Consider the following 24315-nt stretch of genomic DNA (forward strand, 5'->3'; position numbering starts at 1 on the left):
ACTCTCGGGTGACTTATATTGCCGTACTCACCCCTATCTCCTTCTTTGTGAGAATGACTCCTTTGATCTCAGAGTGCAGGGGATAGGCCTGACTGGCACAGGTTCCTAATACTTCCGGTCTCATTTAACATATCCACATTGCACAAAGCTGTCCGTAGTAATAATCACACTAGGGATATTCACTGGTGTATCAGCTACCAAGAGAAGCTTTTGAAGAGGCAGGTTCTGTCACTGGGTTTCAAGTCACTTCACACTTAAAGCCAACACCCTTTGGGAAAAAGCAGCAACTTGCAAGCATGTCATTGTGGAATGCTAGTTGTACAGACCATTTAAAAAAAAAAGAAACAAACAGATCAGGTTCAACTGTCTCATTTCTCAGAAGAGGAAACAATGCTAATACCTCGAACTGATCTTACAGTTTATAGTTTGTATAAAGAGTTTCCACACATGCATTATCTCATTTCTTATGTCATTGGAGGCCTCAGCCCTAGGAGGTTAAATAAATTGCTTAAGGTCACATGGTTACTTAGTGACAGAACAAAAAGGAAGTGTTAGAAACCCAAGGTTTCTTATCTGTGTGTTTTTCATTGAATTACCTTCTTAACAAATACATAGTGTCATACCCAATAGATATTGTACTTAGAACTTTGGGTTGGCATTGCAAAAAGGGGCATAAAATAGTCAATAAATGCTGAATTGCCCTCAACTGAAGACAATCTAAAGCAATGAAAAAAAGTTGTCAGTACAGAGTAGGAAGTGACAAGTGCCTTTGAGTGTTTCTAATCATTTTTCTAGGGGAGTTCATGTAGGAGTGATTACATCTGACTCAGTAAAGAGAAAGGTTCTCAAGGATTTCTAAGAGAGGGGACATTTGAATAGATTTTTGGATAGCTAGAATTTGAATATGCAGACCTACAGTAGAGAAAGCAGAGGGAATTGTTCTAGATTGGGACAAGGGGCAGGAAACATGAGACACATGGGAAACAATGAGGACTCTTGCCTTAAATCTCAGCTACGTTATCTTTTTATATTTTAATGTCTAGAGTATCATGAATTATCTTAGAGTCAATTTCAAAAAAAACTTCCTGGGGCACCTGGTGGCTCAGTGGGTTAAGCCTCTGCCTTCGGCTCAGGTCCTGATCTCAGGGTCCTGGGATTGAGCCCCACATCGGGCTCTCTGCTTGGTGGGGAGCCTGCTTCCCCCTCTCTCTCTGCCTGCCTCTCTGCCTGCCTGTGATCTCTCTCTGTCAAATAAATAAATAAAATCTTTAAAAAACAAAACCCCAAAAAACCCAAAAAACCAAAAATCTCCCCACCCAGTAGGCTATGGAGTAAGATACATTTTAAAGGGATGATGGACTGTTCAATCAATGGTGTCTCATCAATGAGTCAGGACACTAGCACTCATCTTGACAAAACTGAGAGTGAATGGAGAAAAGTAGCAGAAACTTAGATTCAAATTTTAAGTTGTGGAGAAATCACAAAAGGCCCTGAATGCCAGATCAAAGTTGTTGAGACTTTATCATACAGGCAATCCAGAACCACCAAACATTTTTTGTAAGAAGTAATAGAGTACGAAAAGCATTTAGGAAATTAAGTTGACAGGAATGTGTGGGTAGACACGAATAGAAAGGCGGTAGAAATGTAGAATATGGAGAGGTGATTAAATAGTTGAGAGAAACAATATGAACTGTTAAAATTAGTTACTGAGTAATAAACACCCCAAAATTTAGTAGCTTAAAACCACCACCATTTATTTATTCTATAATTCTACCAAGTAGCAGTATGGGCTGGGCCTATCTGGGCAGTTCTGGTCTTAGCTGATTTCAGCCACATGCCTGCAGCTAATGACCAGAGCCGGCCAGTCTCCGACAGCTTCAGTTGGGATGAGACATCCTTGCTCCGTGTGGTCTTTCATCTGCCAGAAGACTAGCTCAGATTTGATCACAGGAAGCCAAGAAGACTTTCTGTCTGGAGAGTGGAAGTGCCTAGGGCACTTGAAGCCTAGACATGCAATTGGCTTGATGTTACTTCTGTTGTCTTGTTACTCAAGTGGCTGCAAAGTCATATTGCACAGGTGCATGGATAAAAGAGAGGGAAGGAAATAAGTATGGGTCATTTCCCCCCCCCCCCAGCAATCTGCCATATTCTCCAATTTTTTTATCATTATTTTTTCATATATTTTTTTTCTCACTATATAAAAGATATGGAGGAATAGGCCATTTTTCTGGAGCATATCTTATTAGTAATTTCTCTCTAATTGTCACTGTCTTTGCTAAAAAGAAGCATAGCAATATGGTTTTATCTTTGGTTAAGAAATCACCAATTCTATTTTTGTGATTTGGTTCTATTAAGCCTGAAATATCTGCAGCTTTTTATATCGTATTTAATAATATCAATTAATGTGGTTTATGACTAAATTATCTTTTTTTTCTTCCTATGTTCACATTACATTATAATAAACACATGTTACTAGGTTTAGTTAATGGAAAGTGTATCATTGGAGGCCCATGAAGGATCTTGATATTCCAACATGTCATTAAAAAAAATATGTGGGGGCGCCTGGTGGCTCAGTGGGTTAAGCTGCTGCCTTCGGCTCAGGTCATGATCTCAGGGTCCTGGGATCGAGTCCCGCATTGGGCTCTCTGCTCAGCAGGGAGCCTGCTTCCCTCTCTCTCTCTCTCTCTCTCTCTCTGCCTGCCTCTCCGTCTACTTGTGATCTCTCTCTGTCAAATAAATAAATAAAATCTTAAAAAAATATATGTGGTACTGAAAATATTGAAATTACTTTGATTCTAGAATTTCACTGAAGTGCTCATTCGGTGATTTTTTTCCTCAGTCTTTCTTATTCCATTGGTAGGTCTGTTTTTTAAGATCTCAATAAGTCAAAGGGAACCTTTCTAGTATTTTTCACACACTAAGAGGGGCAGAATAAAACACAATTGAGCATCTTAGGAAAATTTCCCTTCAAGGTCAACCCAAAGGAAATATGCTTTCCACATCTACTTCATAAACATCTATTTCATAGAGATATGCCTCTGGTTTTCATCCATGTGCTTTCGTGAAATTTGAAAATTTACAAAATATATTGTTAAATAGAAATCTCTAGGATTCTATCTATTAGAGTAAATATTCTCACCAAATCATGTAATTTCATTTTCTAAATATTTATGGAACCTGTGTAGGCTCACGGCTACTGCCATTTCTCCAGCTGACATCTTCATCACTTCTCTTCTGGACGAGTGAAGTACCTTCTTAACTGGCATCCCCAGTTCCAGTTTTTCCTTTGCAATGTGTCCTTTAGGATCTCAGAGTATTTCTAATGGAATATTAGTCTGGTAATATGTTCCCTAAAGAAAAATGCTCTCTGGGGGTGCCTGGGTGGCTCAGTCTTTAAGTGTCTGCCTTTGGCTTAGGTCATGATCCCAGGGTCCTGGGATAAGGCTCTGTGTTAGGCTCCCTGCTCAGGGGGAAGCCTGCTTCTCCCTCTCCCACTCCCCCGGCTTGTGTTCCCTCTCTGTTAAAATAAAAAAAGAAAAAAATCTTAAAAAAAAAAAAGAAAAAAGATCTGTGTTCAAATAAGTTGGAAATGCTATATAGGCCATACTCTTCATGTGTATAGAGCCAAAAACCCTTTCAGCACATTAAAAGCTTTGAGAAGTCCTGAGTAACAGGAACATAGTAACGTGCTTTTCTCATCCACGTTACCCATGATCACCATGTGTGTTTAGTTTGTCATACCTAGTGCTTTAGGCAAAATTAGAATAATTAGAAGACAAAGAGTCAGTATTGAACACTGAACTTCCAAAAGGGGACCGTGAACATCAAGACTAGAAAAATTCTTGAAATCCCAGCTTTATCGAGAGAGCATGGATTTATAAATTCCAAAAGATTTTTTACGTTTCAAACTCCAGTCTTCGTGGAATCATAAATACTAAATTTTACAAAAAAAAAAAAAAAAAAAAGAGGGGTTTATCAGAAAATAGTAGTGTATAAAGAAGGCCTACCAGGCTGAGAAAGGAACATGAGTTTTCATGAGGGGGACGGGAGATACTTGGGAGGGACAGGAAGAGGATAAAGAAGCAGCCCGGATTCTTCAGAGACCCAGTGTCTCTACCTCCATGGGTCTTCATTCAAGAGATGCCAGAGAAGTGAGATTAAAAATCCCAGGCAAGTTAAAAGGGAAGTTGAAACCCTAGGGTGTATGTATTCCCTTTACCAACTGAAACTCTGAAAGGATACAAGATCCTCTTGTGCCAATATGGGACAGTCACAGTGGAATAGAAAAAATTGTACTCGTATTTAGGCAGAAAACAGAAGGGGATTTTGCCAATTAAGTTTCCCTTGACAGATATTTGGTGTGGAAAGAATTAAAAATTTCTTCCATGCTTCTATTGAGGCAAATAAAAGTAGTTGAGAAGTAAGACTGGTTGTGTTATGGGTCACTACAGTAAATGGCAAGGCGATCCCATCTGAAAAAGACTAAAGCAGAAAGATATGGCCAAAAAGCAGAGGATTTAGAGTGCTAATGGAAACCAAGGAGACACATAATATCCAGAAGTAAGAATGAGGATGAGGCTCTCTAGACTTTTGATTTTGCTGAGCGAACAGGCAATGACTTATACCTAAGAAGTAGATGTAGTTAGAAAAAAGGCCACTGCCCAGAGTTAGGTGAGACAAGCTGCACCTCAACCAGAATTCAACAAGAAAAAGCCCAGAAGTCATTTCCCCCCAGTCCTGGACATTTTTGGGAAAGAAAATTGTGTAAGATCACCTGGAAGTGAAAAATTGCTTGAAGGAGAGTTTAAACTTTAAATTGAGTGAACATGTACCTAAGTGAGATCTTAAACTGGAAAAGATTGAGTTACATGTAAATGGGAAGTTCACAGTATTGCTTTCTACCCATCATTAGAAATGGGGATTATAAGGGAACTTAGTTACACAGAAATATCATATAATTTTATACAAATGAGATGTAGGTATAAATTGTCTACTCTATTACATAGAGAAAAATCCCCCATATATATGTGTCTATATATATATATATATATATATATATTTAAATTAACAAGTGCTGTCTTCTCTTAGAACTAGTATTGGATGGAACATGCTCTGGTAAATAAGGTCCTATGTTCTTATTAGAGTGATCTCTTAAAAACAATCTTCTTTCTTTTTGATTAATCCTTTTTGAATGCTTTTTGGAATTCTTACATGTTTGAGGCATTATGCTAGGTACGGTACCTTAATTAAAATGATGTCTCTAAAGTTCTGACCTCCAGGAAGCCACAGACTTACAGAGGAAATATGTGCTTGTTTTGGCAACATATATACTATTTTTTAATTTAAATTTTGTTATTAAATTATTAATTTATATATTATTTATTAATATAAATAATTTATATATGTTAATATGTTAATATATATTAATGATTATTATTTCGTTATTTTTCAGTGTCCTGTTGGTTTCTGGAGTAGCATTCAGTGATTCATCACTTACATACAACACCCAGTGCTTATCACACGTGCCCTCTTTATTGCCTATCACCCACCTAGCCCATCCCACATCCACCTCCCTCCATCAATCCTCAGTTCTCTATCATTAAGAGTCATTTATGGTTTGTTTCCCTCTCTCCTTTTTTCCTTTCCCCACTTCCTACATGTTCATCTGTTTTCTTTCTTAAATTCCACATATGAGTGAGATCATATGATATTTATCTTTCTCTAACTTATTAGCATAATACCTTCTAGTTCCATCTAGTTCCATCCACATCATTGCAAATGGCAAGATTTCATTCCATATATATATATATATATAGCCAAACTATGGAGAGAGTCAAAATGCCCACTGACTGACAAATGCATAAAGAAGAAGTGGTATATATATATATATATACCAAAATGCCCACTGACATTTATATATATATGCATATATATATATACACACATATATACATATACATATATATATATATTTATATATATGTCCATTTGTCAGTCAATATATATATATATATATGTATATGTATATATGTGTGTATATATATATATGCATATATATATAAATGTCAGTGGGCATTTTGGTATATATATATATATATATACCACTTCTTCTTTATGCATTTGTCAGTCAGTGGGCATTTTGACTCTCTCCATAGTTTGGCTATTGTAGATAATCCTGCTATAAACTTCGAGGTGCATGTACCCCTTCAAATCTGTATTTTTATATTTTCTGGGTAAATACCTAGTAGTGCAACTGCTGGATTGTAGGGTAGATTTGACTTTCTGAGGAACCTCCAAACTGTTCTCCAGAGTGGCCACACCAGTTTGCATTCCCACCAGCAGTGCAAGAGGGTTCCCCTTTCTCCACATCCTTGCCAACACCTCTTGTTTCTTGTGTTAATTTTTTTTAGCCATTATGACAGGTGTGAGGTGGTGTCTCATCATGGTTTTGATTTGTATTTCCCTGATGCTGAGTGATGTTGAGCATCTTTTCATATGTCTGTTAGCCATCTGGATGTCTTCTTTGGAAAAGTGTCTGTTCATGTCTTATGCCCATTTCTTAACTGGATTATTTGTTTTTTGGATATTGAGTTTGATAAGTTCTTCATACATTTTGAATACTAACCCTTTATTGGATATGTCATTTGCAAATATCCTTCCCATTCCATGGGCTGCCTTTAGTTTTGTTGATTGTTTCCTTTGCTGTGCAGAAACTTTTATCTTGTTGAAGTCCCAATAGTTCATTTTTGCTTTTGTTTCTCTTACTACTACTACTACTACTACTACTACTTCACCTTCTTTTTCTTCTTCTTTAAAGATTTTATTTATTTATTTGACAGAGAGAGAGAGATCACAAGTAGGCAGAGAGGCAGGCAGAGGGAGAGGGGGAAGTGGGCTCCCTGCTGAGCAGAGAGCCCGATGCAGGGCTCGATCCCAGGACCCTGAGATCATGACCTGAGCCGAAGGCAGAGGCTTAACCCACTGAACCACCCAGGTACCCATTTCTCTTACTTCTAGTGACATGTCTAATAAGAAGTTGCTATGGCCAAGTTTAAAGAGGTTTCTGCTTGTGTTCTTCTCTAGGATTTTAATGCTTTCCTTTCTCACATTTAGGTCTATCATCCATTTTGAATTTATTTTTTGTGTATGGTGTAAGAAAGTGGTCCAGTTTCATTTTTCTGCATGTGGCTGTCCAGTTTTTCCAACACCATTTGTTGGAGACTGTCTTTTTTCCATTGAATATTCTTTCCTGCTTTGTCAAAGATTAGTTGACCATAGCTGTGGGTCCATTTCTGGATTCTTTAGTCTCTGTTCCATTGATCTATGGGTCTTTTTTTGTGCCATTAGCACACTGTCTTGATGACTACAGCTTTATAATATAGCTTGAAATCTGGAATCATGATGCCTCCAGTTTTATTTTTCTTTTTCAGAATTGCTTTGGCTATTCAGGTCTTTTGTGATTCCATACAAATTTTAGGATTGTTTGTTCCAGCTCTGCAAAAATATTGTTGGTATTTTGATAGGAATTGCATTAAAGGCAACATATATATTAATATTAGAACAGTACAGAGATGACTAGCATGAATTCTGAACAAACAGGAACATTTAGGAGGAGTTCCACATTTTTCTCTTTAAGAGGTTATACTTTCTCTTTAAGAAAATGATTTTGGAAAATAAAAATCTAAAGGTTGCATTTAAAATAGCATCAAAACCATAAAATACTTAAGGATAAATTTAGCAATACATAAAAAAACCTTGTACACTGAATCCATATTAATCCATATTAATGAGAGAAATTAAAGAAACCATTACATAACATGTTAATTCATAAAAGACAAAGTTGTCAAGATACCAGTTCTCCCCCAAATTATTGTATAGATTTAATACAAGCCAAATCACAATTCCAAAAAGTTTTTTATTTTATAAATTGGTAAGCTACTGTAAAACTTATATGGAAGAGCAAATAACCTAGAATAGTCAAAACAGTCTTGAAAAGGGAAAATAATATAATGTAGGAGGGCTACCCTGACTTTAAAGCTTACTTATTGTAAGGGGCACCCAGGTGGCTCAGTTGGTTAAGTGTCTGCCTTTAGCTCAGATCAAGATCCCAGGGTCCTGTGATGGAGCCCCATATAGGGCTCCCTGCTCAGTGGGGAGCCTGCTTCTCCCTCTCCTACTTCCCTTGCTTTGCTCTCTCACTTTCTCTCTCTGTTTAAAAAGATTGACTTTTTACATAGAGTAAGACTTTATCTTACTTTACTTACTATGTAAAGACTTTCTGTGAGGCTACATTTAAAGACAGTGTGGTATTTATGAAAAGATAGTTAAATAAAACAGAACATGGAATTAGAAAGATACCCACACTTGCACGATCAATTGATTTTTCATAACAGTCCTGAAGGATTTCAATAAATGGTGCTTGAGCAACTTGATATCCACATGGAAGTAAATGAACTTTAAAGTTTTAAACTTTAAAGTTTAAATTTTTTAAAAAATAAACTTTAAACTCTCTATCATGCTGTGTGGTCACTTGAGATGGATCACACACCTAAATTTAAAATCTAAACTTACAAATCTTATAAAAGCTTATGAAAATAACTTCATAAAATGAGGGTAGGCTGGGAGAAATCATTTGCAAAACCATACATCTGGCAAAGGACAAAGAACTTATGTCTGACAAATAATAAAAAGATAAACAATTCAATGAAAAAAAAAAACCTGAACAGGGACTTCACAGAGGAAGAAATATATATGGCAAGTAAATAAATGTAAAAAGGATTGGACATCACTAGTGAGCAGGAAAATGCAACAAAATCACAAAGAGATACCGCTCCATGTTTAGTAGAAGGGTTAAATGTAAAAAGAACAACACTAAATGTTATTAAAGCTATGGAGCAACTGGAATTCTGACACACTGACAATGGAGTGTAGTATAGTACAATCAAGTAAGAAGGCTGTTTGTCGCTTTTTTTTTTTTTTTTTAAGTTGAATGTACAGCTGCCTTATTTAATAATTTCACTCCTAGGAATTTATCCAAGAGAAATGAGAATATGTGAACACATAAGACTGTGATAAATACTCATAGAAGCTTTATTCATATTTAAAATTAGAAACAACCAAAAGGCCTATCAAAGAGTAGATAAATAATTTTGATACATTCATACAATGAAGTAATATTAAGCCATAAAAATGAAAAAATGTTGACTCCTACAACAACATGGATATATCTTAATACAAAACAAGAGAATGAACATTATATGATTTCATATGTATGAATTTCTAGAATAGGAAAACTTACCCTATTGGAGCAAGGAATATCCTGGCAGAGTCCAGAGAATTTTTTACAATGGTGAAACTTCCTATTGTCTTTTTTTTTTTTTAAGACTTTATTTATTTGACAGAGAGAAAGAGCACAAGCAGAGGGAGTAAGGGAGAGGGAGAAGCAGACTCCCTGCTGAGCAGGGAGCCTGGATGTGGGACTCTATCCCAGGACCCTGGGATCATGACCTGAGCTAAAGGCAGACGCTTAACCGACTGAGCCACCAGGCACCTGGAAACTTCCTATATCTTAACAGCAGTGTGAGTTACATGGATGCAGGCATTTACCAAAATTTATTGAATTGTACACTTAGCATGTGCATATTTTACTGTTTATGTATTTTACTCTAAAAAAAAGGAATACTGAATTCTACTTAGTAGGAATGATTTTCACAGTGGTATGGACAAACAATTCTGAAATAATTGTGTGTTCTCTGAGCAAATAAGTAAATATATTGATGATAATGGGTGCCAGATTTTCCTCTGTTGCAGTTATAATTATGGGAGGGAGACAGCTAGAATGAACACAGGAGTGTTGAAGTGGAATTAGAATCACCAGGTAAATTCATTGTTTTTAATATGTAAATAGGTAGATACAGAAATAAATGTGTGTGTATTTTTTTATTGTTTTTCCTAGTTCCGAACACTGAGAGAAGTTGAAAGCCATGAAAAACTAGTAACAATGACCCTAGCTAAGACTCAGATATTGGCTCCTAAATATCATTCTCCACTAAAAAGGACCAGGGCCTCCTGGAGGAAAGAAGAATTCCAGGGCTAAGCTAAAAAATACAAAATGAGCTGCTCAAGAAAGTCAGAAACTATTAAAAGAATGTTGGAGACCTGACAAAAGGATACCAAAACCAGATTGGAGGGGTTACTGATATCCACAATCTGGAACCACTGGGGCATCAATATAAATAAAGCTAGAAGAGGATTATAATCCACTGATTATAAACCACTGATTCATAAGATAGAAATATGTGGGTCCAAATTGATATAAAACTAAAGGAATGAATGAAGACGTCATGTAATAGGGTGGTGGTGGGGAAATGCCACAGTGGTGAAGGCAGCCATCAGATTGTGGGGCCAGGCATGTGTCCTCACAGCCCTCTGCACCTGCTCAGACATCCCCCTGGGCTTGGAATAGCCTTTCCGTTCCCTACCAGCTTGGTGTCCTCCTTCCCGTACTTCTCACAGTGTATCTTTTATGTTACCATCTTTGGAAAGGTTTCTTGATTTTTTTTTTTAAGATTGTATTTATTTATTTGATGGAGAGAGACACAGCGAGAGAAGGAGCACAAGCAGGGGGAGTGGTGGAGGGAGAAGCAGGCTTCCTGCTGAGGAGGGTGCCTGATGAGAGGCTGGACCCCAGGGATCATGACCTGGGCAGAAGGCAGATGCTTAATGACTGAGCCACCCAGGTGCCCCAGATTTCTTGAATTTTAAGAAGCCTCTTAATGTAGTAATTATTGATCATTTGTTTTCTTATTTTTCATAATCATTTTCTTAGCATAAACATCAGAAATTCTTTTTATATTCCTTAGAGCTCTCTTTTTTCTTAGGGTCATTTTGTCTTCTATATTTCCTAGTTCCATTCCCCTAACCCCACTGGCACTTAGAGATTTTGTCTCAATTTTTTTTTTTTGATGCTTTGTTATGGAGGATGCTGTAACATTAATTGCATTGTATTAAATTGTATCCCATCAATTGGTTGCAAGCTATGAAAATGAAAGTAATGGGGGTCAATTTAGCAAAAAAATTAGTTTATCTTGATGCCAGCTGTGAAAAATGCATAGGACTGGCTGAGAGCCAATCACAGAAGCCCTGTAAGGTACATCCTTCCACCTGCTTGCAGGAAAAACCTTATTTAAGAAAAAGAAATCAGCAGATAACTGCAGCTCTCCTTCTGTCCTTTGATTTAGAGATGTGTTTTGTTTTGCTCCCTGACTAGACAGTCCTGAATTGGGTTCCCTGACGACAGATGGCTCTGTCAGCCAGTTGGGCCAAATGAGTCAGTGATCTGCTGCAATGATGGACATCAAGTAGCCATGGAGGTATCAGGATGCCCACTAGCCCAGGATCAGAAAGGAACCTCATGCTGGTTTCCAGGCTTCCCATACCCATTCCTCGGCTCCTGCTGAAAACAAACTTACAGAGGCCATAACAAAACAACCCTTCCACCCACCAGTCATTCTTTTCTCAAGATTAGAGGCCAGTTCAAGAAGAAGAGACCCTCTCCCAGGAAGGGAGGAATTTCCCATTAGACTTTAGGAGGCAGGCTGGTTCAAATAGCGGATAGAACAGAGAACAGGCGCTAACCTTACCTCTGCTCCTTGTTGAGCTATAAGTCATTTGATAGTTTTGCTTTGCTGGATACTGATGTCACAGCCCTAACTGCTTCAGCCAGCTGAGCCTCACCATGTTATTGTAATGATAACTGAGTTGCAAAGTGAGGCTCCTTGAGTACCTGTTTTGAGACAGAATTCTGGAATATGGTGTGCACAGCCCTAGGGAAGGAAGGGCAGCATCCCAGGGGCTTTGGGAAAACTACCATTCCCAGTGTTTTCTTTGTATTTTTAGAGATTTCCTCAGACCTGTTGGCAAATGTTTTGATAATCATGGGAATTACTGTGTATTGTAAATAATTATAACTGATATTGATAAAGTCATTTCTGATTTTCATGGTGTAATCAGATCTTCAGTCTCACCATATTCTCATAACAAGGTCATAGGTATGACACGTATGAAGGAAATAAAATAATCCCCATTTTATAGATGAAAATAGAGACTTGGAGACATTTTCTATTTTAAAAGGAAGAAGATTGGGGCACCTGGATGGCTCGGTGGGTTAAGCCTCTGCCTTCCGCTCAGGTCATGATCTCAAGGTCCTGGGATCAAGCCCTGCATCGGGCTCTCTGCTCAGCAGGGAGCCTGTTTCTCTCTCTCTCTCTGCTTGCCTTTCTGCCTACTTGTGATCTCTCTTTGTGTCAAATAAATAAATAAAATCTTAAAAAAAAAAAAAAGGAAGAGAATTATGCAATTCTGGGCTGAAAATGAGCTATTAACAGAAAACTGAGTGTCCAGTAAGCTGTATCTTAGGTATCTGAAGAAAATAAAAAGGTTTGGTGAGAAGAAAATAATTGGTTATTATCTGGCCAGATGTTTTCAGTAGAAGATGGTAACAAAGGGATTAGGGATAAGTTCTGCCTATAAAACTTGGACTTGAGATGTTCAAGGAGTTCATTGGGAGACATCCCTCCCTAGATTCACCCAGATGTCTCAAGATTTGTAGGACCTGGAGGAATAGGGATTGGTGAGACTATAGATGACTCAAAGCACTTCTATTATGTAAATGAAAACAGTTCCCAGCTCACAGCCCTATAGGATACTATTCTGTTCTTTCCTCTGTCATTCTTGCTTCCTACTTCGTTACTGCACGTGCAGGCGTTGGTGACTCCGATTAGTTCAAAGGAGGATGATGCAATAAAGCTAGAGAAAGAAAAGGGGTGCCTGGGTGACTCAGATGGTTAAGCATCTGCCTTCGGCTCAGGTCATGATCTCGGGGTCCTGGGACTGGAGCCTGCTTCTCCCTTTCCCTCTACTACTCACTCTGCTTGTGCTCTCTCACAGTCTCTGTCAAATAAATAAATAAAATCTTAAAAAAAGAGAGAGAGAAAGGAAAAAGTTTTGATTTTCAAAAGCCTTGTCTAAGGTTTAAGATAAAAGATGAAGAGATCAGTCAGATTCAGTTGTTCTTACCATTGAGGGAGGATAAAAATTTTGTGAAATGGGAGAATAGCAAAGAATGAGTGGAGAGTATACAAGGAAATTGGATAAAAATGGACCCCAGCAAAGGGACCCTGGGTTCTTCACTATGCTTTCTCCACGCTTCATCCCCTCTGTGTTTAATCCCAGGAGACAAAATCTACTACCAGGGAATTTGAGGATTTGAATGCAAAAAAGAACCTAGCAACTTTTTACAAGTAACAGCTAGGATGAAAGCAAGACTTAAGTTTCCCTGTGAAGGAGCAGAAATATCTATGATTAGACAATAAATCAAAGGATATATTACCCTGAGGTCAGTCTATTGTCTTGCACACCATTAAAGGGGGATTGTGTGCTGATGTAGGCAAAGAATGCGTCAAAGTTCAGATACATGTTGGGAGGAGGGAAAGTTAGCCAGAGTTTAGTTAGCAGGTATTTTGTTCATCACTGATCAGTGAGGACAAAACAGTTCAGCTAATCATTTATGAGGCAAAGAGTGGGAATTTTGGAGGTCTGTGTTGCCCTGTCACAGGTAAATAAGAATGAATCTGTGTGTCTTATCTGAGTCATGCATGGAATGGTGGTTCCTTGCAATAACCAGTTTCCTAGAACACAAGAGTTGTGGGATTTTTTTTAACATTGCTGTTTCCTAGGATCACAGAGCTTAAGTAAACTTTAAGATTTTAAATGGATACCAGTAAACCAGGAAAATGGATTCAGGATGGTCAACTCTAAGATGTGTACTTGGACTCTAAAAATGAAGAGGGAAGGTACCACCACAGCAACAGCATCCAGGAACAAAACAAATATTGCTAGAAGAACAAAATACTAGCCTCATATATCTTCTGATCAGCGTTTCAGTGTAAGACACTGGAGAGCAACAAGAGACCTAAGTAAAGAATGTAAGCTAAAGATTGTTTAACCAACCACAGTTTATTTAAAAATGAAGTCTATTCTATGAATGGTCTTGATCATGCAAGAGCTCAGAAAATACTGTGCCGTTGAGTCCTACTAGAAGGAATTATTAGACAACGAATTTGGCCAACTAAGTAAGTAGGTGAATAGTGGCAAAAGGACTGGGAATAAATATTGAATGTATTTTCCTGTAGAAAAAAAATACGGGAATTGAGATGTCAGAACGAAATATAAATGTTATATGTCTTTACTATGTAGAGATGATATAATTAACAAAAATTGGATAAGCAAGGGGGAAAGGAGGCCAGAAATTAGATAATTTATTGTCTCATTTAACTTACTAAAATAAACACTATTAGTAACTAAAATCAAGAGAGAGACAAGGAAAGAAAGGGAAAAGGAAGAAGAAATAGCCTTATTTTTAATCATTATAGTAGGGAACTTACAGAAACAGTTAAAAGAAGTACATGACTAAGGGTCTAATAAAAAAAATATTACTATAAAGGTAACTACTAAAGGAAAAAAAACACATAACTTGAATAGCAGACCAACAACACACAAAAAGTAAAAAAAACCCAGAATTTATAATGAAATAATACCCTTAAAATGATACAGAAAATGGAGCAAAGACAAAACATAACTTTTATATCAAGTCACCTGTTAAAAGGCTTATCTTAGCTTGTTTAACTTTTTTTTAAATTTTATTTTTTTCAAAGACTCAACTTAGTGTTTTTTTTTTTTTTTAAGATTTATTTTATTTATTTATTTTAGAGAGAGAGAGAGATCAAGAGAGTGCAAGCAGAGAGAGGGTGAAAAGGAGAGGATCTCAAGTGGACTCCAAGCTGATGCAGAGCCCAACATGAGGCTTGATCTCACAAACCTGAGATTAGGACCTGAGCTAAAATCAAATGTCTGACACTTAACCAAATGAGCCACACTCAGGTGCCCTTTAACTTAGTTTTTAAAGGAAATGAATCTCCAGGATGGATTATGCAACTTAATTCTATGGCGTAGACTCATCTAAAACAAGGTACTTCAGTAAGGCTGAAAATAAAAGAATTAAAAAGAGCAGACCATAAAACACAAATAAAAATAAGCTAGGACTCCAGCCAAAGAGAATATTGAGAAATAAAAACCCAATAGTGCAGAAGTGTGTAACTCACAATGGACATATTACAGTTATGAATATCTGTGCACTAAACATTCATAAAGCATAAATTACAGGTGATAAGAGCAGGAAACAGACATAAAAACACTAGTGGGAGACATGAATTCACCCCTCTTGGTCCATGTCAGATCAAGTGGATGAAAATAATTAAGTATATTGAATACTGAAATAACATAAATAATAAGATAGAGCTAATTGATAAGGCAATTCTGTACTTTATTAACTTTGAATAAGCCTTGGAATATTTAGAGGAATTGGCCATATATGGGGCCACCGGAAGATCCTTAATCTATTCTGAATTTAAAATAAACAGGAATTTTCGGTACAGCCTTCTCTAATCACCATGCAATGAAACTAGATAACCAAAAGGCCCTTTTACCTGGAATTTGTAATAATATTTTCTTAAGATCTAAGTTGAAGAGGAAATAAAAAATGAAATTGCATTGTATGGAGAAAAGAATGTAATAACACTTCTGAATCTATGAGATGTAGTTAAAAGGGGCTTTAGAGGAAAATTCATCATCTTAAAATACTTACATCAGTAAAAAATGGAGTCATGGGGCTTGTGCACCCTTTCAGACCAGTGCAGACCTAGGGGAAAGCGGTTCAGTGCCCGCCTGGTGTATGCTTCTGTCTGGTCAGAGTGAGAAGAGAACAATGCAGAAGGCCTCTGGTCCTCTAGTGCCTTTACACTGGGTTGGCCTTGGCTGTGCAACACTGGTTGCTTCTGGTGGGATCAGTGGCTGTGCAAAATCTAGTGCCCTATCATCGGCTGCTGGGCTTCTCGGTGGCTTAGCAAGCCTGGGTGCTTATCAGCTCTCTCAGGATCTGAGGAACATTTGAATTTTCCTAGCTATATCTGGAACCTTAAATGGCATTATAGGAATGAGATTCCATCACTCTGGATGGATTAGGCCTGTGGGCTTAATCTTGGGTGCCAGTTTGTTGACGGTCACTAAACTTGGAATTAGTGTGTTGAATAGACCCCGTCAGTAGCAGTCATGTCCGAGCTTGGACTTTCGAAGAATTTAAAACTTCCGCTATTCTTTAGTGTATTAAGAGAATTAAGTGCAGCATTTTCACTCATTCTGACTTTTTACTTAAACCAAACCAAACAAAATGTCATTAACATTCCGGGAGAAGAAAAATCAATCATTATCATTACAACCTTGAAGAGGTGGGTGGTATATATCCCGAGAACTTACTGTTATTCTCTTGTACAGTTTGATTCTTGTATATTGATGTTATCTCTTCCTTCTGTATCTATAGGTAAAGGCTCACGGGGAAATGTTAGGTATTAACATTGGTAGCACCAAAACCCCATACTCAGAACAATGTGAAAAAAATCTTTTATGAGATTTAGGTTTTCTGTTCCTTGGTTCATCCTAGAGCACAGATCTACTTTGAAATTTTATCAGGTGACATATCCATGAAATAAAGTTTACTGTAATTTAAAAAAAAAAAAAAAGGAGTCATGAATAGATACCCAGTTCCAAATTTAGAGGCGAGAAAATAAAAATTAACTCCAGGAAAGCAGAAGTTTGGTAGATTGAAGATTGGTCCCACTTTCTCAGCTCTCTCTGTGTATGTTCCCGCCTCTTGCCCCTGTGCTCCAGCACATGGATTTCCTTGGCAGATGGGACGCCAGTAGACGGGATGCATCGAGGCTTGCAGTGCTCATACGCAGCAACATAAACTCTTGTGTGTCTGCAGTTGCCCTGCAGTTGCCTGAATAACAGTCGTGAGCTAGCCTGCTGGTTCTGGAGGAAGACAAGATACACAGAGGGTTGAGCTGCACAAGCAATCCAGAGCGTGACACAGAGCTGCTTCAACCACCACAGCCTGGAGAGAAACTGCCCCAGCCAACATTGAAGTTCCAGTGTGACAGTGCCATGGAGATTTTGCTCTGTGGCATCACTATGACAACATGAAGGAATTCATTAAAAAATAGAATAATGGCAAATTTTATTTTAAAGTTTTTATTTTTAAAATGTCTTTAGCTTTCATTTATAAGCTTCTGTTTTTACAAAAACTAATAAATTGTTAATCTCATCACAGAGAGAGAGAACCTCAATAGCAAAAGTAAGAAATGTTAAAAAAGAGGGGTGATATTCTGAGAAACAGAGGATATTTAAAGCTCAATAAAATAATTTTGCTGCAATATCTGAATAAATCTGAAAACTTGTATGAAATGGTTTATTTTCAGGAGTACAAAATATTCCAAAACATAGATGAAATAGAAAATTTAATCTGACTGTTTGCATAGAAAAGAGTCACTTCCAAAAAACACCAGTTCTATTAAGGCCCAGATAGGTTAAAAAAAAAAAAAAAAGGTCTACTAAACCTTAATGAGTATATAAGTTAATAGTATTTAAAATTTTCCGGAGCATTAGGAAAAAAACCTGAATTATTTTTGTAATGAATGCAGATATCAAAATATAACAAAGATTGTACAAAAAAGAATACCCAAAGACAATATCCCTTATCCACATCAGTGCAAACAGTCTAAATAAAATATCAGCTAATGGGATCTAACAGCAATTAAAATACACCAGAAACAACTAGGCTCAATTGAAGAAATGCAAGGATGGTTTTATATTAGGGCCTCTATTAATATCCTTCATCACGTTAATACATTTAAGGGGAAAAATAATATGATGATAACTAAGACTCTGAAAAGGCATTTAATGAAGTTCAACATTCATTTTGGATTGAAAAACAACAAACAGTAAGAATAGGTAAAAGTTTCCTTAACATGATAATCCCACCTTAGTATATCTACCTATCTGTATCTATCTCAGCCCCAAAGCCACATATTACTTACTATGGAAATAAATTTCTTACTTCCAATATTTATAAAAATTATGTAAAAGAAGAAAAAAACTTATCTGCCAAAGAAATAGAAAGTGAAATAGCTAAAAATAAATCATGGGAAATATGTAGTATGTATATGAAGAACATACTGAAAATCTCCTGAAAGACATACACAAAAGAAGCCTGAAGAAATGGAAAAAGAGGGGCACCGGGGTGCCTCAGATGGTTAAGTCTCTGCCTTCAGCTCAGGTCATGATCTCCGGGCCCTGTCATGGAGCCCCACATTGGGCTTCTGACTCAGTGCGGAGTCTGCTTCTCCCTTTCCCCCCTGCCTCTTTCCCCTGCTCATGCTCTCTCTTTCTGTCTGAAATGAATAACTAATACAAAAAAATCTTAAAAATAAAAAAAAAAATGGAAAGAGAGACCATATTCTTGGTAGGATATTCTATATCATAAATATATCCAGTCTTCCCATATTAACTTTTTATGATCCCAATAAAAATCCAATTATAAAAAAAGCTAAGAAAGCTGATAAAGTTCATTTGGAGAAAATAAAAACCAGGATAACCAATGAAAGTTTCTATAGGGAGAGCATTAGGGATGGATTAAACCATATGAAAACATCATTAAAACACTTTGGTATTTATGAATAATAGAAAAACAGACCAGTTGGATAGAATTCAGCAAATAGACCCAAGCACATGCACAAATGGATTATATAATAAGATTGGTATCTTAAATCTATTAAAAAAATGAGTAAAATGTCCCTGAAAGTTGAATCTATATGTGATATCACATACCATAGAAAATTTGAAGAGGCTCAGAGATTTAGATGTAAAAATATATCATAATAAAAATACTAGAAGAAAACATAGATTAATTCCATTATAACCTTGGCATGAAGTCCTTTCTTGACTCAAAATCCAGAAGCCATAAAATAAAAGGTTGATAAATTCAGTTGCATTAACAAAAAAAAAGACCCATACATGGAAAATGAAATCACCATTAGCAGCAATAAAAGATAGACAGTAGAGACTTACATACACAAATATCCGACTGACCTTACAGACAAGGGACTAATATCCCCAGTTTATTACACACTAGAATTGTAAGCAACATCAATAACCTTATTAAAATAACCTTATTAAAAAAACCTTATTAAAAAAGCCAATGGGCACCTGGGTGGCTCAGTTGGTTAAGCGACCAACAGGTCATGATCCTGGAGTCCTGGGACTGAGTCCCACATCGGGCTCCCAGCTCGGTGGGGAGTCTGCTTCTCCTCTGACCTCTCCCCTCTCATGCTCTCTCTCTCAAATAAATAAATAAATTAAAAAAAAAAAAAAGAACGGCTCAAAAAAAATAAGCTGAAGATATATACAGATATATCATGCAGAAGCAAATATAAAAGACTTCGAAACATATGAGAAGACAATAAAAAATTCACATTAGAACTACACTAGAATATCATTTTTTAACCATTAAATTGACAAATATTCAAAAGTTTGATAGCACCTTCATTTGGAGAGGTGGTAGGACTGGATATGGTAAGAATGGATATTAACTCAAACCAGTATGGTTTCTAAGGGTAATTAGCAATATTTGTCAAAATTATAATTACATCTGCTTTTGACCTAGGTATCCCATTTCCACTATTCATTTCATAGATATGCTTGTACATATGCAAAATAATGCATGCAGATTATTCATACAAAAATAATACATGTAATTTTTATAATATATAATGTTTGGAAGTTACTTGAATATCCACTTTGGACTGATTAAATAAATTATCTATATATCTAAGTCTATATCTCCTTTCAAAGGAATACAATACAGCTATAAAAAGGGAATGAGGAAACACTATTGGGGTGCTTGAGTGGTTCAGTTGGTTAAGCATCTGCCTTCGGCTCAGGTTGTGATCCCAGGATCAAGCCCCACACTGGGCTCCTTGTTTGTGGGAAGCCTGCTTCTCCCTCCCCTTTTTGTTCATGCTCTCTCTAGCTGTCTCTCTCACTCTCTCAAATAAATAAATAAATCTTAAGAAAAAAAGTAAACACACAATTCATAGATCTATATAAAGGTCAGCAGGGTAGATAGATGCTAAAGGTGTGTGTGTGTGTGTGTGTGTGTGTGTGTGTGTGTATTTGTATTCATATATTCCTTCTAAGTTAAGTGATTCTTATGATTGCCTTTAAAAAAGGAAAATATAGGTATAGCATGCAATATTTTGTCTGTAATTGGGAGCATAAGAATGTATGTGCTTGGGTGCTTATTTAGCTTAATATAAAGATAATGACATTGGTGGAAACCCAGAAACCAGTAACAGAAGTGGTCTGTGAGGGAATGGGAATCAGAATGGGAAGTGGATACACACAAGTGGGGGTAGGAGTGGGGCTTTCACTGTATAGTACTTTATATTTTCTTTTCATTTTGAACCATGTGAATGTATTATCTATTTAGAAAAAAAAAAAAAGAAAGAAAGAAACCATCCCAGTGAAAGAATAAACATAAAAGCCAGAAAAACATTGATGGGGAGGGGAAAATACTTCAGACGACAACCAGCAGACTAATGGATGACTGTGTTGGAGAGGAAAATTTAGGATAGAGTCCCCTAAATTTTGTCATATCATGTAGTTTGGGAATCAAAATCTGGGGCCCCATGGGCCAAATTTAATGTGCAGATTTTTTTTCTGGGCAGCACAATATTGTTTTAAAATGAAAATCTTTATTTTTTAATTTTTATTTATTTATTTGACAGAGAGAGAGATCATAAGTAGACAGAGAGGCAGGCAGAGAGAAGGGAGAAGCAGGCCGCTGCTGAGCAGAGAGTCCGATGTGGGGCTCGATCCCAGGATCCTGAGATCATGACCTGAGCCAAAGGCAGAGGCTTAACCCACTGAGCCACCCAGGCGCCCCTAAAATGAAAATCTTAGTATCTGTATAAGCCTGTACTTCCCCATTCGCTGTGGTCACCAACCATCTATTATTTTATACCAGATGCTGAGAAGCATATGAGTTATAATCTCTGATGGAGAGTTGCCTGTGGCCATGTATTTTCATCATTGGTTGTAGGAACCATTAACTTCTCCAGATCCATCTTTTAGAGCCTTTTCTGGACGCGAGCTATTAGATTCAAAACTCAAAGTTTTAGATGATCCTTTAACCACGGTGAGAGATAATCCTTTTGAAGCCACTTCCCCTGGACTTAGGGGACCTAGACAGGGTGTGAAGGAGCATGCATGGTTCTGCCACCTGTAACATATTTGACCTATTTGTGAAAAGCTTTTCAGAAGAGAACCAAATGTTCTCCTTAACATTTACTTAAAAAATTAGAAAATGCGTTAGTAACAGTCTTATCTCCCAGATTTGCACAGGAAAGGACAACATGACCTTTTAAATATTCTTTTTTAGTTAATTCTTAGGATCAAGATTGAGGAAAGAAATTGAGAATAAATATTGGAAAAAAATATGACTGTTAAACAGCCAAACCTGGAAGAGTGAGCCCCACGAAAGGGAAAGTAATTGATAGATGAATAATACAATGTGTAAAGATGTATTAGTGTTTTCATTATTTTGTACTATTTCTATTCAGTTGGAGCTGATTTCCATAGTAATATAGTTAGCTAAAAATCTGCCTTTGTATATAAGGTCTCCACAGAAAAAGCAAATATGAAAATGGCAATTTTTAGAACAATGTTCTGTTTTTTGTTTAATAAAACTAATGTTTCCAAATCTGCTTTTATTAAAACACAATAAATACCATCAATTTTTGACATGAAATCTCATTATATACTGTAAATATTTATCACTTTCTAGGGGAGAAGATTATGCAGTAGATGACTTCTCATTGATTCGCTCATAAAGCTGAGTTAGAAGTGAAGCTTCTTTTTATTTTCATAAAAATAAAAGGAACTCAGAATTTGACATCCATTCCATTTGGACCAGCTAATCAGACAAAGCACAGATGGTGCACTTTTCAAGAGCATTTCTTTTAGCATTAGAAAAATTATAAAAGTAATGTTAATATAAAAACCTTCAAGGTAAAATAGAAAACAGACAATGCTATTGCAGAGATCACTTCCTCTCCTTTCTGGGATTTATTCTACTAAATCTAAAGTTTTGGCATCAAATATTATATTTAAAGATGGGTAGAACAGTATAATTTATATTGTTTTAGGTTTATAAATCCGAAAAAGAAAAGCTTTAGACTCAGTGCTTAAAGTGGAATACAAGGCAATGTATTGTCTTGATGTCAAGAAGCCAAAGGCTCCTTGGGGACCAGTGTAGTTCAGTCATTGGTCAAATTTCTACAAAGTTCTAGGTTCTTGGTCGTTGATCATTGATGTCAACAAAGCTATAGATTTCTGAGCTCTGACATAGCTTTTGGGAGTCTGATGGAAGCTACCTATGCACGTAGATCTAGAAAATTTTGGATATACATTCAAGTGGACCACAAATCTTCAGAGAAGTTTCTCTTTAAGGATCTGAGGACTGCTGGTTAAGGGCCTCTGAAATAAACAGTCTCTAAAAACTTACCCCAAACGTTTTGTCCATTTATTATTTGCTCTCTTACATTCTTTTTCTCTTTTCTAGAAATGTGTGAATCATGGCCCACCTGCAACTATTCTGAATTCAAAATCTAAGGTTGATTCTGTCATTAAGAGTCTTTTACATATAATCCTACCTTTTAGTTCTAGTCATAAATCTGTAATTTCAGTCCCATTCCTTGGGAAAAAAAAACAGAGAGTTAGACTTTATTCAATTTACCTCTTCTTCCTTCTGGGCTAATGATTATGGAGGAAGAAAAGAAGGTGAGATTCTACCATCTTTACTGAATTTAAAAAAAGTCAACTTAGGTAAGACCTGGCATGTTAACTTTTGGATATTTGCTTTTACCCCAGTGCACTAAGTTATCCTCCTCTAGATGGTGACACATAATCGTTTGGTGTTTTTTTTTACTATACCTAGAAACAATTTTTTTTTTGTTGTTGTTGAGTAATATAAGATCTAACCATCAAAAGAATAAATGAGGTAGCCTTAGGATATTGTTTTTCATTTTGACCATTAAATGCTTAATTCATGCTTTTGAAACGTATAATCACTTAGTAGAGAAAACGTTAACATCTCTGAGTTCTCAAAATGATTCTGATTTTTATGATCCCTTTTGAAGATCAGAATTCTTTTTGTGGATGCAACTTGCTGATGCAACTACTCGTGTGTAATTAAACAATTTCTCCTTAAAGATAGTGACTTTTCAGTACTCAGTTGATGTATTTTTAAAAGGGGATAACTATCCACTTTATGAAAGCAATTATTTAGTTATTCTGGACAAAAAGAAATAATAGCAAGCATAACATCCCAGACTCAGCCAAAGTCAATTTCAAATGCTGGCCTTCTCTATTCTTGGCTATCATGATTATAGTGTTACAGTCAGACTCCAGGACTAAAAATAATGAAATGTGTTGATCTTGAACTTGGCACCTAGAATATCGTTCTTAAAAGACGGTCTCCTTGAACATATTCTGGAGAAACTGGGTTAAGATGCTAACTGAGAGCAGGTAGCTGACTTTCCTTCTGCTCAAGATTTCTAAAAATAATAAAGATATTTTAAAAAAGAATTAAATAATTCCTATGTTAAAATTCTTTAAGAAGTCATCAGTGGAGCAGAGATATTAAGAAATTCTTGAATAAATGGAAGGAATACAGAGTTGGATACATGGCAATAACTGAAGATTATTCAGAAGCGTGGGCAGTTGTTTTTATAGAAGTTCAAAGCTAACAATCAAAGATTCAGTAGGAAAAGGGGGCACAAGGACAATGGTGAAGGTGGTAAATTGGAAAAATATGTTCTGAACATATGGGTAGCTTATCTCTTTCCTTCTGACCTGATTCAGTAGGACAAGTTAAATAGCCAATGATCGGAAGAACCTGACGAATATCCAGGTATATGGCAACTTTTAACAGGGCTTTATATCTTCCACAATTAGAACACCAATTCCAGGCACTCTCCAGCTAGGAGTACATCCCACCTCCATCCTAATATCACTCCTGGATTGATATTTACGAATCAGGGTAATTGAAAAGGGTAATTCTCTCAAAAAGACTCTTAAGATGACATATGTAGGATATTTTAGAAAAGTAGTATTTGTCTTGGAATAGAAAACCAAAAATTTCAGAAGCAATCCCATTGAAATTTCAAAATTCTAATAGAAGAGAAAAGAAAGAATGGAGGAGAGGAAATTATTAAGAAAGACAAAATAATTCTGAAGGAAGAAGTGATTTTTCGGTTTTTGAAATGCGCTTCATATTAAGCAGAATATATGCAGTAATTTTAC

The 24315-nt window shown here is 36.5% G+C and overlaps 1 pseudogene; it reads left to right on the plus strand.

The window, feature by feature from the left end:
- The first annotated feature begins 15823 nt into the window (after positions 1 to 15823).
- Positions 15824 to 16162, plus strand: LOC111155180 (annotated as a pseudogene).
- The last annotated feature ends 8153 nt before the right edge of the window (positions 16163 to 24315 follow it).

Source organism: Enhydra lutris, unplaced genomic scaffold (assembly GCF_002288905.1).
Source record: "Enhydra lutris kenyoni isolate GAN:26980312 unplaced genomic scaffold, ASM228890v2 scaffoldscaffold39, whole genome shotgun sequence".
Lineage (NCBI taxonomy): Eukaryota > Metazoa > Chordata > Mammalia > Carnivora > Mustelidae > Enhydra > Enhydra lutris.